Below are 14,828 nucleotides of genomic sequence, written 5' to 3'. Positions count from 1 at the left end.
GCTAAAAGTGAGAGGAAAGAATTATTATTTTTTTTTTTGTTAAGCCTTGATATAGAATAGGCAAACCAGTTGGAATGAACATACAGATTAGGGACAAAAGGATAGATCCCTAATTGAGGACCATATTTTATTAATTTTGTATCCTCTGTTGGTAACTGAGTTAGCTTTGCATTCATAATTATGAATCTTTAGCAACGTTGCCCACCAAAAGGAGGTATTGAGTAACTGAGCAGATTTCCAATGTGAGAGAACCATTTGTATAGTAAAGACAATGAGAATGTCAAATAATTTAGCTTGCAATTTGTCCAGGGCACCAGACAGAGCGAGAGAACGAAAAAGGATAATGTCAAAAGATATTGGGGAAGTAATGGGAAGCAAGGAACATATAGTATTCCAGACAGATTTCCAGAATGGAAAGATAATAGGACAGTCATAGATCATATGCTTGAGATCACCTAGGTGACTATTACAGTGCCATCATTTATTTGAATCCATTAAGTGAGCCCTATAAGAACATAAGAATTGCCGCTGCTGGGTCAGACCGGTGGTCCATCGTGCCCAGCAGTCCGTTCACGCGGCGGCCTCCAGGTCAAAGACCTGTGCCCTAACCGAGACCAGCCCTACCTGCGTTCATTCTGGTTCAGCAGGAACTTGTCTAACTTTGTCTTGAATCCCTGGAGGGTGTTTTCCCCTATAACAGACTCCAGAAGAGCATTCCAGTTTTCCACCACTCTGTGGGTGAAGAAGAACTTTCTTACATTTGTACGGAATCTATCCCCTTTAAATTTTAGAGAGTACCTTGGAGAGGGTGAACAACCTGTCTTTATCTACTAAGTCTATTCCCTCCAACCCCTTAACCATTTTAGTCACTCTTCTCTGGACCCTTTCGAGTAGTACCGTGTCCTTCTTCATATACGGCAACCAGTGCTGGACGCAGTATTCCAGGTGAGGGCAAACCATGGCCCGGTACAGCGGCATGATAACCTTCTCTGATCTGTTCGTGATCCCCTTCTTAATCATTCCTAGCATTCTGTTCACCCTTTTTGCTGCCGCCACACATTGTGCAGACAGCTTCATTGACTTATGTAGCTTGCTGGGGGGTCCAGAACACTTTGTGAAAGAGAAAGTATAAAGATTGCATTAAGCTAGTAGATAAAGTGGGGCGTTGTGAGTATCGGAAAAAATATTGCCATTGAACGTCCTCCCCCACCCAGGCAGACTCCTCATTCCAGAAACGTTTGAAGCAAGAGGATGTAGCAGAAGAAGGAGATATAAAAAAATGTATAGAACAAAGAAGTGGTGTGTGCCTGGGAAACGCCAAAATTCCAGGAATTTGGAAATTAGAGGAGCATATGAGTGCACAGGCCATTTTAAACATCGCATTAATGAAAAAAATTAAAATCTGATATAGGGGAATTAGTAAATGGTCACAGAAGAGCAACCCAAATGATAAAGGAAATAGAATTCCTCTTGTATGAGGAAAATGCTAAAGAGGTTGGTGCTCTTCAGCTTAGAAAAGAGACAATTGAGGGGGGATGTGATTGACATCTACAAAATCCTGAGTGGCAAAGAACAGGTAAAAGTGAATTGATTTTTTACTCTTTTCAAAAATTACAAAGAGTAGGGGACAAGCAATGACGTTACGTGCAAATACCTTTAAAAGAAATAGAAGGAAATATTTTTTCACTGAACGAATAGTTAAGCTCTGGAACTCGTTGCCATCACAGCGGTTAGCATAGCTGGGTTTAAAAAAGTTTGGACAAGTTCCTGAAGCAAAAGTCCATAGTCTGCTATTGAGTCAGACATATTTGCCCGGGATCAGTAGCATGGAATGTTGCTACTATTTGGCCTATTGCCATGGACTGGATTGGCTCTCATAAAGACGGGTTACTCGGCTAGGTGGACCATTGGTCTGACCCAGTATGACTATTCTTATGGTCCCAGTACAGATTCCCTGGAGTACCTCTCTATTTACCTCTCTCCCCTGTAAAATCTGATCATGAAACACTGCTAATGTCAAATTGTTAAGACCACACTAACTGAACTAAATTATTTTATATAATCTCCAGTATATAACCTCAAGTATTAAATGAGAAACAAAACACAAATATTGCAGAAGCAAGCAATTATTGGCTACTGTGGTTGACCAATTTAGGTAAGGAGATTACACCAAGAAAAGGTCAGATAGAAATAACTATGCAGATGTGAACAGAAAAAGCACAAGGAAAGCTGTTTATAAGCTAAGAGGTTTTCCTATCGAGGTTTTGATAAGACGCTATACACTACACATTACCTAAGTAAAGGTCCTCATGTGGCAGACTCATAATTAGCAGGAAACTATTTCAAACACACAAAATCATAAGAATTCCTATACTGGGACAGACCAAAGGTCCATCAAGCCCAGTATCCTGTTTCCAACCGTGGCTAACCCAGGTCCCAAGTAGTAAAACAGATTTACAAGCAGCTGGAGTCGGCAAGCCCAGGGATGTCAGCACCTTTGGACAGTCACTCTAGCCCAGGGGCCTCAAAGTCTCTCCTTGAGGGCCGCAATCCAGTCGGGTTTTCCGGATTTCCCCCATGAATATGCATGAGATCTATGTGCATGCACTGCTTTCAATGCATATTCATTGGGGAAATCCTGAAAACCCGACTGGATGCGGCCCTCAAGGAGGGACTTTGAGATCCCTGCTCTAGCGGGACTAATAAAATAAATCTAAGCTGTTGCATAATGTACATAGTGGACAAGGCCCTCGGGAGACAGGAACTCCATTTCATTTTTAGATTTCTTAGACACAAGTATCACAAGCCTATATCAACTTACATACAATATTTTTGCAATTGAAGCTACATATTCAAAGCAATTTAACTGGCCAGACAAATTCCAGCCACATCTGGAAGGCCTCTGAGCATGCAAGAATGACATCACACACATCCATGCATGTTCCAGGCCTTCCAGAGACCGCTGGAGCTCATCCGGAAGAAGAGAGGAGGCTTTGTGGGGGCGGGGTAGGGGATGGAATAGGGTAGAGGTGGAACTAGGCAAGGCTGGGGCGCATGCCATCGCATAGACATTTACAGGTTTAACCTGTTTCCAGACTAAACTGCTAAACACCTAACTTGTGATGACTGAAATGTGTTATTGTCAGTAAAGGGAGATAAGAAGGAAGAATATGAGTCAAGGGCCATAGTGTGATTGACAATTAATAATAATAACTTTATTTTTTCTATACCGCCATAGTCAAGCGACTTCTAGGAGGTTCACATTGAAAGAAGGCTGGACAGTCAGCGAATAACAGGAAGCAAAATAGCAAAGTTATATACTAATTGGAGTTCCATGGGTAAAGAATACATGAAAATTGGAGTTACCTGAGATTGTCGTCTGTTTAGTCAATGAATTTGTCGAATAGGGTGGTTTTAATTGATTTTCGGAATGTGTTGTAGGTCAGTTTGGATATACTACTCCAAACAACTACTGAAGGCCTTCAATAGATTTAAAAAAAAAACAAGTGGAGTATGTTGAGAAATTTAAGGTGACAGAGCTGTTTTTCCAGGTACAGTTAGGAGGCCTGTTGGGCGGCGACCGGGTGGGCCACAATTTAGACTAATTCATTCTAACTCTCAGCGTATGATGGCACCACCAAATTCCTATAATGTTTCAGACTTAGTTTTGGGTATGTTTGAATCATACAGCGTTTAAGCCTGTATTTAATGTAGTCAAATTTGCAATTAGTAGTTCAGGCCTTGATTTTGTCTTGACTAGATTATCACAACACCAACTGTACAGGTCTGCCCAAGATAGACTATAAGCTTTAAGAACATAAATGCCGCTGCTGGGTCAGACCAGTGGTCCATCACGCCCAGCAGTCCGCTCATGCGGCGGCCTTCTGGTTAAAGACCAGCACCCCAACTGAGACTAACCCTACCAGCGCACGTTCCTATTCAGCAGGAACTTGTCTAACTTTGTCTTGAATCCCTGGAGGGTGTTTCCCCCTATAACAGCCTCTGGAAGGGCGTTCCAGCTTTCTACCACTCTCTGGGTGAAGAAGAACTTCTTTACGTTTGTACGGAATCTATCCCCTTTCACCTTTAGAGAGTGCCCTCTCGTTCTCCCTACCTTGGAGAGGGTGAACAACCTGTCCTTATCTACTAAGTCTATCCCCTTCAGTACCTTGAATGTTTCGATCATGTCCCCTCTCAATCTCCTCTGTTCGAGGGAGAAGAGGCCCATCAAGGATTGCTTTGTGGGCAGAAAGGTGAAAATGAAAGGGATGCTCAAGGACTTTGGCATATGTCCTGAAAATCCTAGATCTGTTTGTTGTTTAGGTTCAGGATGGTGAATATCATTAGAGTGAGGCCCAGCATCATATTTGGAGTGGCAAAAGCAGTGGCATCGTGAGGGTGAGCGGCACCCCTCCCCCGCCCTCTTCCCCATCCCCCTGCCGTGTGCGGGCGCCCTTCCCCGTACCCTTTTAATTTCAGCACCAGCAGCCTCCAACTTACTGCTCACGTCGGCTTTGGCGTTCTCTCTGACGTCACGTCCTAGGTGCGAATCCTGGAAGTAATGTCAGATGCGGGCAGTAAGTTGGTGGCTGCTGGTGGTGAAGTTAAAAAGGGACAGGGGAGGGAAGGGGCACACGTGTGGCAGGGGAAGGAGTGGGAAGGGGGGAAGAGAGTTGCTGGTGCCCTCACCCCCATTACTATGCCACTGGGCAAAAGTTATGATGTGAGTGATTTAATTAGATCCTCATAGACATATTTTCATGCTTTAGACTTGCTTGTTTAAAATCCAGATATTGTACTCACTTTATCATATTTAATAACAATGGTGCAAATCATATTTCATTTTAAGCAAACGAGTAATAATGGGAAATCACAAGTCCAGTGAGAGGAAGAAGTAAACAAAACAAAACAAAAAAAAACCCCAACAACCCCAAAACCAAATAGAAACAAAAAATCCTTCCTTGAGAGTCCAAAAGAAGAAAAGGGGCCATCGCAGGCTACATTTTGCTAATGTTGTTTTCATTAGGATCCAAACCTTTCTACAAATACTTGTAAGTGAAACAAATTTCCCAGGTACAACAGATAATAATATAAAACAACCTAAGGGGGGCGCCATAACACCCACACAGTTTTGTCAAAGAAGGCTGCAAACTCCTGAGAAGCAAATGGAAAAACAAACAGAGCATAACAAAGAAAGCAACAAAAGCAAAAGTAAAAATCACTAGACGATACACCACGATCAGCTGGGCAATCATATAACAGTTGTCACACGCAGTCTCTCATCTACCGCATAGCATATGTGTTCTTAGTTTCTCCTTTAGTAGTGTCAAATAGCCGTATTTTGGCAATTGTTTGTTATACTGCCACAATAACTAATCATATATAAGACAATAGCAGAATCTTTAGTCGTATAATATCCAACTCAAACTTACCTGCTTAGCAGATTTATCAGATATGCAGGCTATGTTTATTGTACCAAATATTTAATGCAGTTACTGATATCAACTTTAACAAACCAACAACCGGCAGTGCAATGCGAAAAATGAGTCAGTACGAAAACGTTTTTGCCGGCTCATGACCTTATCTACACGGGTGTTTGTTTTATACCATTTTCATTACGGTTTATCTCAAACATTATCAACCTTGGACCCCTGAAGAAGGCGTGTTCTCCGAAACGGGTCTCTTGGTTTGTAATAAGGTGATATCAGTAACTGCATTAAATATTTGGTACAATAAACATAGCCTGCATCTTGTACATATTAGTCTGCAGTTCTTTTTTGTTTATTGGAAAGGCATATAGATTCATCATCCAATCTGCTTTTAATTAGTCTTTTTTTTAATTAAGTACAAAATAAATTTTAAAAAGTTAATAATTAAGACTAATGTCATTTAATGCCCCTTTTACTAAGCTGTGCTAAAAAGTGGCCTGCGATATTGGTATTGCGGGGCTTTCCCAAGTGCTGAGGCTACTTTTAGTGGAGCTGTAATATGGTTGCATTTCCTATTTCTCCCACTAATGGCTACGTACTAATTTCTTGATTAGTCATTAGTGTGGGAACTCTTATTGACACCTACATTCTATATTCTCTTGAGCTTCCACAGCTGGCATCATGATTGTTGCAGTTGTCCAGATCTCGCCTCTTCTGGATAGGTACGTTTTTCAGCCTTTGTGCTGTGGCTTTCTTCAGGGTGCCACGGAGTGATTCATAATATAGAATGACATGGTGACTGTTACCTGAGGCTAGCTGCGGGTAGCCATGGGTAACCCACCGAAATGGGGACTAAAAAAAAGGTCACCCGCGGGTACAGGGAGAAGGTCATTCACTGCACAGTGGATCCGCAGTTAACTGAGGATCGCACTGAAGATCACGTGGTCCAGCAGCCCCCTCCCTCCTTCCTCCCAATCGCAGTCTGGTCATCTCCCTCCCTCCTTCCTTTTACCTTCCCTGTGCTGTCTTTCTTTAATTTTTGTCTTAACAAGCAGCCGGAGCCTTGAAGTCGTGTGGTCTGCCGGAAAGTCCTCCTCTGATGCATCTTCCTGTTTCTAGTTGCATCAGAGGAGGACTTTCCAGCAGCAGCAGCCACACGCGACTTTGAGAATCCGGCGGCTTGTTAAGATGAAAATTAAAAAGAGGCAGCGAAGGGAAGGGGAAGGCAGGGAGGGAGGGAGCTGCTGGACCGGGTGGAGGGGTGGAAAGGAACATACGTTGTACACTTTGGTGGCGGGGACGGGGTCCGAGTTCACGGTGATGGAATGGGGATGGGAATGGAGCTCACGGGGATGGAGATGGAGCTCGCCGTGACAGGATAGGGACAAGTTGACGGGGCGGAGACGGGGATAAACTTTTTCCCCGTGTCATTCTCTAATTCTTAATAAAACATATATAGCAACAACACAACCTACCTTACATTAATTCATTATCAACAGTAAGGACTGAATTCTATATATGGCACCTAAAAAAAAAAGTCAGCGCTAATAAAATAATAATAATAATAATTTATTCTTATATACCGCCAGACCACGAATGGTTCAAGTTATGTTTAAAGTTTGGTGTGGTATATAGAATAGTGCTTTTACCTGGGACCTGCACCTAATTTTAGATGTGCCCAAATCCTCATGTCTTATTCTACCATTATATGCGTAACGTTAAGGAATGCCCCCGATCTGCCCATGATCCTCCCATGATCCTCCCATTTCCAGGCAATAGTGATTTAATGGGCATCGGAGCATTTGCCACGTGGCAACTGCTGCCATGACTTTGTAATCATGGTAGCATGCTACAGTGTACCTGCACAACACGCTCATTTTCTGCCCCGGACATGCCCGTGCTTAAAATTAAATATTTTTGAGTGCATTGAGAGTTAATCGCACTTGATAAAATTACCATGGGATGCCTCTGTGTGCCCTGATGTATGCCGTTTTTCTTGCTGCAGTAAACATGCATTGGTGGTTATCGCAGCTCTGTAGAAAAGCCCCTGTATGTGCGTGCATGTGTATAATATACGATAAGCACTCAGCATAAGCAAGTAAAAAGTAGATGTAAGTAGTATTTTCTAAAGCAAGGTAATAAATGTTAAACATTTTTCCATTAAAGTGTAAAAAAAATCTGTGAAATAAAATTTTATTAGGGCAAAACAAAGACTTCCTAGGAAGTAGAGCAACAGAGAAATTGATGCCATGAAGAACAGACCTGGTAATATGATTTAATTTAAGCCTGAAATTTTGGAACCCTTTTATATTTCTCAAAAAAAAAAAAAAAACCAACAACAAAAAACTTGCCTTTTTCACACATATCGACAAAATAAATTGGTTCCATTTTCACACATATATGAAAGCAGCAGTCCATTTACTTGCTGGAAAATTAAACATAGCTGTCAGAAGGAGAACAACCATTACTAAGTTAAAGGAGAACCCGTTGAGACCTTTTCTTTCTGAAATGACTCAGTGGAAGAGAAAAATCATATTTATAGTTGAATAATGAAAGATCAGAGAAATTCACTAGCTTGTCCCTTTTCTTCTTCCTCTCTATTCCATGTTCTTTCCACTCATTTCCTGTTTTTGAAGTTTAATCCTGTAATCACTCTGGGATTAGGGCACAGAAATCTCACAAGCTTGGTAGTTAGATTCCCTTTCATTTGGAAGGTTATTATCAAGGTTGCCAAAATGGAAATTTGATTATCACTTTAAATTAAATTGTTATTTATTGGCATTGAGGCCCTGATTCTATAAACAGAGCCTAAAAGATAGGTGTTGAGCAATGCGGTGCATAGCGCTTATCAATCTTCAGTTAGGTGCCATTTATAGAATCGCAACTGGAAGCGCCTAAATTAGGGTTTTACAGGCCTACATTTTCAGTGCCTAGGGTCCTTGCAGAATTGCAGCTAGCGTCGCCTAGTGATGATTAAGTCTAGCACCGCCCCTAAACCTGCCCACTTCCCGGCTTTGATGTCACTAGGCGATGCTAAGCAGTATGGGCCTAGGCACCAGTCCCGGAGGCCACCTAGTGTCATCTCATTTTTTGTTTTGATGATTTTTAATTGGTTTTTAATGGTGCGACCAATTATTGTGTCACTTAGAACCAATTAAAACCCTTCAGTTCTTTGGCAGTAGGCGTAATCTAGGCATCTGCCAGTGACTAACTTTTGGTGGTTTTTCGTTAAACCAGCCCATAGTGAGCATCTTTAAAAGCGTACAATAATTGCTGGTGTGCATTAATGCATAGAAACATGATGGCAGATAAATGCCAAAAGGCTCATCTAGTCTGCCCATCCGCAGTAACCATTATCTCTTTCTTTCTCCAAGATATCCCATGTGCCTATCCCAGGCCCTTTTGAATTCAGACACAGTCTCTGTCTCTACCACCTCTTCTGGGAGACAGTAGTGCCTTTCATGAATTCCCCCTGAATGTGTCTTTATAATCTGCACTGCTGATATTTATAGAATATTAGGGGCATTTTCAAAAAAAAAATAAGACGTCCAAAAAAATGTAATAAATCGGCACTTGGATGTCCTAATCGCCAGGACGTTTAAGTGCTGATTTTCAAAACCATCTTTCTGGATGTCTTGCGAGGTGTTCTAACCACTATGCATCCATGACCTAAGGGGGGCATGTTGGAGGTGTGCGCTGGGCAGGCTTTGGGCAGGACGTCTTGCAATAATAATAGAACCTTTCCCAAGATGTCCTGGAAGTACGTTAGACGTTGTGAGTTAGGCCTGTTTTAAAAGCATCTAAGTGCCAAACTAACCAGATGACCATTGGAGGTATAAGTAATGATCCCCCACCATGCTTCCCTATTGGTCACTGATCCCCCTCCCATCCCCCCAAAATTTGAATGAAACAGTACATACCTGACTCTAAAACAGTAGCACCTAGTATGGGAATGCCTAGTAAAGCATCACATAGGTGTCACAAGTCGCCTGGTGAGTGGGCTAGTGAGCCACAGAGAGGAGGATCCAGGCCCATAAACCACTCTAACCACTACATTCATGGTGGAAAGTATGAGGCCACTAAAATCCTACTGCACTGCCTTATAGGTGCCACCTACAGCCATAAGGGCTATTGGGAGTGGTATACAGGTGGGTATAGTAGGTTTGGTGAGAGTTTGAGGGCTCACCATACATTATAAGGGGTTCTGGTGAGATCTACACCTGGCGTCCTTTATGTGAAGTTCACAGCAGTGCTCTTTAAGGCGTCCCACTGCTCTTTCAGGATGTCTGTGTGGCCAGTCTATTATAGTGCAGGCCCCTCCCATGCCCAAATGGTCTGGATTTGGATGTTTTGCATTTAGACGTTTCTGTGGTTGAAAATGGTGAATGACATTAGTTGTCCTAAGGTTGGACATTCTGTTGGCTAAGACATCCAAGTAGATGATTTTCTGCCCCATACACACTCTCTATCATAGAGGGCACAAGTATACAACATGCTACCCATGCATGACCCTGTTTTCCCATTTTAGAATTCCACAGAGCACATTCCCTACTTTTAGGCAGCCTGATGTTGATTTTGCATACATGAATGCTGCATAACTTTACAGAATCATATGCAGATATGGTTGCACATGTGTGTAAATGCTGAAAATCTGCCTACGTGCTACTCTGTAAACATACACACATCTTACACAATATATTTGACAGACAGCCATACACAAAAGCAGAGTCAGGAGGATCATGGACAGGATACATATACATTGCCAGCTTATGGTGGTTATTTAAAAAGTATCCTGATACATTAATGGCAGCATTTACATGCCTGGAGAGGCCTAGCCATTTAAATTCCATTTCAAAACAGGAAAACATAAAGTTAAACCAGAAAAAGGCCAATATTATCAAAACATAACTACCGTATTTTCGCGGATATAACGCGCGCGTTATACGCGATTTTACCTACCGCGCATACCCCTCGCGCGTTATATGCCTGAGCGCGGTATAGAAAAGTTTTTAAACATAGTTCCCACCCCGCCCGACGCCCGATTCACCCCCCCAGCAGGACCGCTCGCACCCCCACCCCGAACGACCGCTCGCACGCGCTCCCACCCGCACCCGCATCCACGATCGGAGCAAGAGGGAGCCCAAGCCCTCTTGCCCGGCCGACTCCCCGACGTCCGATACATCCCCCCCCCCCCCGAAGGACCGCCGACTTCCCGACAATATCGGGCCAGGAGGGAGCCCAAACCCTCCTGGCCACGGCGACCCCCTACCCCCACCCCGCACTACATTACGGGCAGGAGGGATCCCAGGCCCTCCTGCCCTCGACGCAAACCCGCCTCCCTCCAACGACCGCCCCTCCCCAAGAACCTCCGACCGCCCCCCCAGCCGACCCGCGACCCCCCTGGCCGACCCCCACGACCCCCCCACCCCCCTTCCCCGTACCTTTGGAAGTTGGCCGGACAGACGGGAGCCAAACCCGCCTGTCCGGCAGGCAGCCAACGAAGGAATGAGGCCGGATTGGCCCATCCGTCCTAAAGCTCCGCCTACTGGTGGGGCCTAAGGCGCGTGGGCCAATCAGAATAGGCCCTGGAGCCTTAGGTCCCACCTGGGGGCGCGGCCTGAGACACATGGTCGGGTTTGGCCCATGTGCCTCAGGCCGCGCCCCCAGGTGGGACCTAAGGCTCCAGGGCCTATTCTGATTGGCCCACGCGCCTTAGGCCCCACCAGTAGGCGGAGCTTTAGGACGGATGGGCCAATCCGGCCTCATTCCTTCGTTGGCTGCCTGCCGGACAGGCGGGTTTGGCTCCCGTCTGTCCGGCCAACTTCCAAAGGTACGGGGAAGGGGGGTGGGGGGGTCGTGGGGGTCGGCCAGGGGGGTCGCGGGTCGGCTGGGGGACGGGCGGAGGTTCTTGGGGGGGGCGGTCGTTGGGGGGGGAGGGGGGTTTGCGTCGAGGGCAGGAGGGCCTGGGATCCCTCCTGCCCGTAATGTAGTGCGGGGTGGGGTTAGGGGGTCGCCGTGGCCAGGAGGGTTTGGGCTCCCTCCTGGCCCGATATTGTTGGGGAGTCGGCGGTCCTTCGGGGTGAGGGTGCGAGTGGTCCTGCCGGGGGGGGGGGATGTATCGGACGTCGGGGGGGGCATCAGGCTTTCAGGATGGGGACAGACCTTCAAGGGGGGACAGGACTTCAAGGGGGGACAGTGCACGGAAAGTCAGGGGGGGTGAACGGAGAGTCAGGACAGCGCACGGAAAGTCAGGGCAGTGCACGGAAGTCAGGGGGGGCGAAAGGAGCGTCGGGCATCATGCGCGTTATATGCCTGAGCGCGGTATAGAAAAGTTTTGGTACATATCATCGTGATTTCTGCGCGCTATACCCCTGTGCGCGTTTTACACAGGTGCGCGTTATATCCGCGAAAATACGGTATAATCCAATATATGGAAAGAAAGAATGTCTCAGAAAATAGTGACAGCTGTGCAACAAATCACCATGCTGGATACTAGCAATATGTCAACCAACCTAAGTGGCATGGTGTCAGGTCAAAAGCGCGCCGGGACAAAGGCGCGCCCAGACAATTGAGCGCAGCGCGGAGGCGCGCACCACTCTAAATTACTGTTTTTAGGGCTCCGACGGGGGGGCATGGGGAGGGAACCCCCCCACTTTACTTAATAGACATCGCGCCGCATTGTGGGGGCATTGTGGGGGGTTTGGGGGGTTGTACCCCCCTCATTTTACTGAAAACTTCACTTTTTCCCTGTTTTTAGGGAAAAAGTTAAGTTTACAGTAAAATGTGGAGGGTTACAACCCCCCAAACCCCCCATAACGACGGCGCGATGTCTATTAAGTAAAGTGGGGGGTTTCCCCCCACACACCCCTGTCGGAGCTCTAAAAACAGTAATTTAGAGCGGCGCACGCCTCCGCGCTGCGCTCAATTGTCCGGCCGCGCCTTTGTCTTTCGCGCCGTTGTCTATGAACCAAGTGGCATGCATGGCTCAGATCTTAACCAATGACTTAACTCACTCAAACTAGCAATGCTAAGAGCAATACTTGAAATATGCACAAGACTTTATATTGATAAAAATTGTCCTCTGAACTAACAGTGTCCAATTCAGTAAGATGAACAAGACTTCACTCTGTTTGCTTACTCGTAATTATATATGTCACAATCTTAGCTCCATGCATCACTCATTCTAATGAATGTCCAAAGTGATTTCAAATGTACCGAAATGCTAGAACCAGTTAGCTTTGTTCCTTGCAGATCTCCTGATCTCAAAGTGTCTGACTTTGTGCCAAGTTTCCTATGTTGTACTGTTTCAAGGGCTAACTTTACTCTAGAGAACAACTAATAGCGAGCTGCCGTTTCCTTGAGGGCTCACTAATGTGTATGCTTTAACACCATTGCAGAACTTTGATAACGCACACACACAGGGGTCATTCACACTTTGGGATACTCAGTAGGATAGATTTCAAGTGAGCATGTGGAGGGCAGAGAGAAAGAGCAGTCTGGTTGGGCCTACAATACAGATGTGCATTCCCTATTTCATACATGTCCATATGGGGTAACTTAGATTAGGACATTTACACCAGCCCCAAAGACCATAGAAACATGATGGCAGATGAAGGCCAAATGGCCCATCCAATCTACCCATCCATACATAAATGGCCTATCCAGTCTGCTTATCCACACATCCGCTATCTCCTCCTTTCCCTAAGAGATCTCACATGCCTGTCCCAAGATATCTTGAATTCAGATACAGTGTTCATCTCTACCACCTCCTTCGGGAGACTATTCCATGCATCTACCATCCTTTCTGTAAAGAAGTATAGTCTTACATTATTCCTGGGCCTATTACCTCTTAACATCATCCTATGCCCTCTCCTTCCGGTGTTTTCCTTCATTTGAAAGAGACACCTCTTGTACATTAATGCCATGGAGATATTTAAACATCTCCCCTCTCTTCCATCTTTCCTCCAGAGTATCCATAATAAGGTCTCTAAGTCTGTCCCCATACAATTTATGACAAAGACCACTAACCAATTTTTAGCAACCTTCTGCATTAGGGACGGATGTAAACACCAATGCCTGGGTTCTCCAGGATTTCAGATCTCTCCTCAAACCAACCCTCACCCTGATGCCAGCTGTACCCCCCATTGTAGGTCAACCCTCAGAAGCAAATTCCCCTCCCCCAGCTGTATACACAACCCTAGATGTTACCCCAGCAGCATCTGATGCCCCCTGAGCAACTTTGCCTGGTCATTTCAGTCTGGCATCCAGTCTACATGGACAATGCTTCATAATCGGAGGATGGGCCTCTTTTTAACTTAAGTCACTCAAGATTGAAAAGACAATATTAAAATCTAATCAGGCTCTACCTAGCCAATACATAGCAGAACCTAAGCCACACATCCTGAGATAAGACAACAGACACTAGAAAAATTTAATCAGATGACATCATGCAACTAGAAACAGAAAAAAAAAGTTTTGAATTGAAAATTCTGCTCTGGGATTGGAGAAAATGCCAGACTCCTCAGAGATTGGACAGTTTCTGCCTACCAGACTTCAATTCCACAGAATCCATAAAATTGAAAATTCACCATGCTCTTTCTCTTTGGATCATCGCTGGAAACAAGTACTGTGCTCTGATCAACCAACATACCATGTACTCTTGCATGACTGTTCTTCCAGCAAAGGCCTGCATCAGAGTGAGTAACTTTGAATCTAGCTTAAATTAATCATTCTGCTTCTCTGGCAATATTTGTCTTGTGGCACATTTTCCCTTGTTCAAATTTGTAACTGCCTCTACTATTCTACCTGCCGGTTGATATAAATAAATGCAAACCTTCTCCCATAGCAGGAGAAGCCCACACATTTGATTTGATTTAATTACTTGATATACCACTTAGTATAACTGAGTGTTAAAGTGGTTTACAATAAAATGGCAAAATACAGTAAAATAATCAAAGAATACATGAGTCGAGTCTCTTTCAATCAAAGCAAAATAGGTTTTTTTTAACAGAAATAATAATAATAATAATAACTTTATTTTTCTATACCGCCATAGTCAGGCGACTTCTAGGCGGTTCACATTGTAAGAAGGCTGGACAGTCAGCGAATGATAAGGAGCCTAAAATAGAAAAGTTACATAAACAAGGTACATACTAATTTAAGTTCCATGGGTAAAGAATACATGAAAATTGGAGCTTCCTGGGAGATTGAATAGCGTTTACGGGGGGTTTGTTTTAGTTTAAGGGAGGTCTGTTTTAGTCAATGAATTTGTCGAATAGGGCGGTTTTTATTGCTTTTCGGAATGCATTGTAAGTCAGTTTGGGTTCATTTATGCAGTTTCGCAACCAGACTTGTTGTCTATTCGCTTGGAACATGAAGGTTCTATCCAGGAAGGATTTG

At 44.5% G+C, this 14,828-nt stretch overlaps 1 protein-coding gene across 2 annotated transcripts in view; it reads right to left on the bottom strand.

Moving 5' to 3' along the window:
• PTPRN2 (protein tyrosine phosphatase receptor type N2) overlaps positions 1-14,828 on the bottom strand; it is a 1,585,109-nt gene that overhangs the window by 750,932 nt on the left and 819,349 nt on the right. The window lies entirely within an intron of this gene.

The sequence above is a fragment of the Geotrypetes seraphini genome, chromosome 2, assembly GCF_902459505.1.
Source record: "Geotrypetes seraphini chromosome 2, aGeoSer1.1, whole genome shotgun sequence".
NCBI classification, from domain to species: domain Eukaryota; kingdom Metazoa; phylum Chordata; class Amphibia; order Gymnophiona; family Dermophiidae; genus Geotrypetes; species Geotrypetes seraphini.
This window is presented reverse-complemented; position numbering and strand designations above follow the sequence as displayed.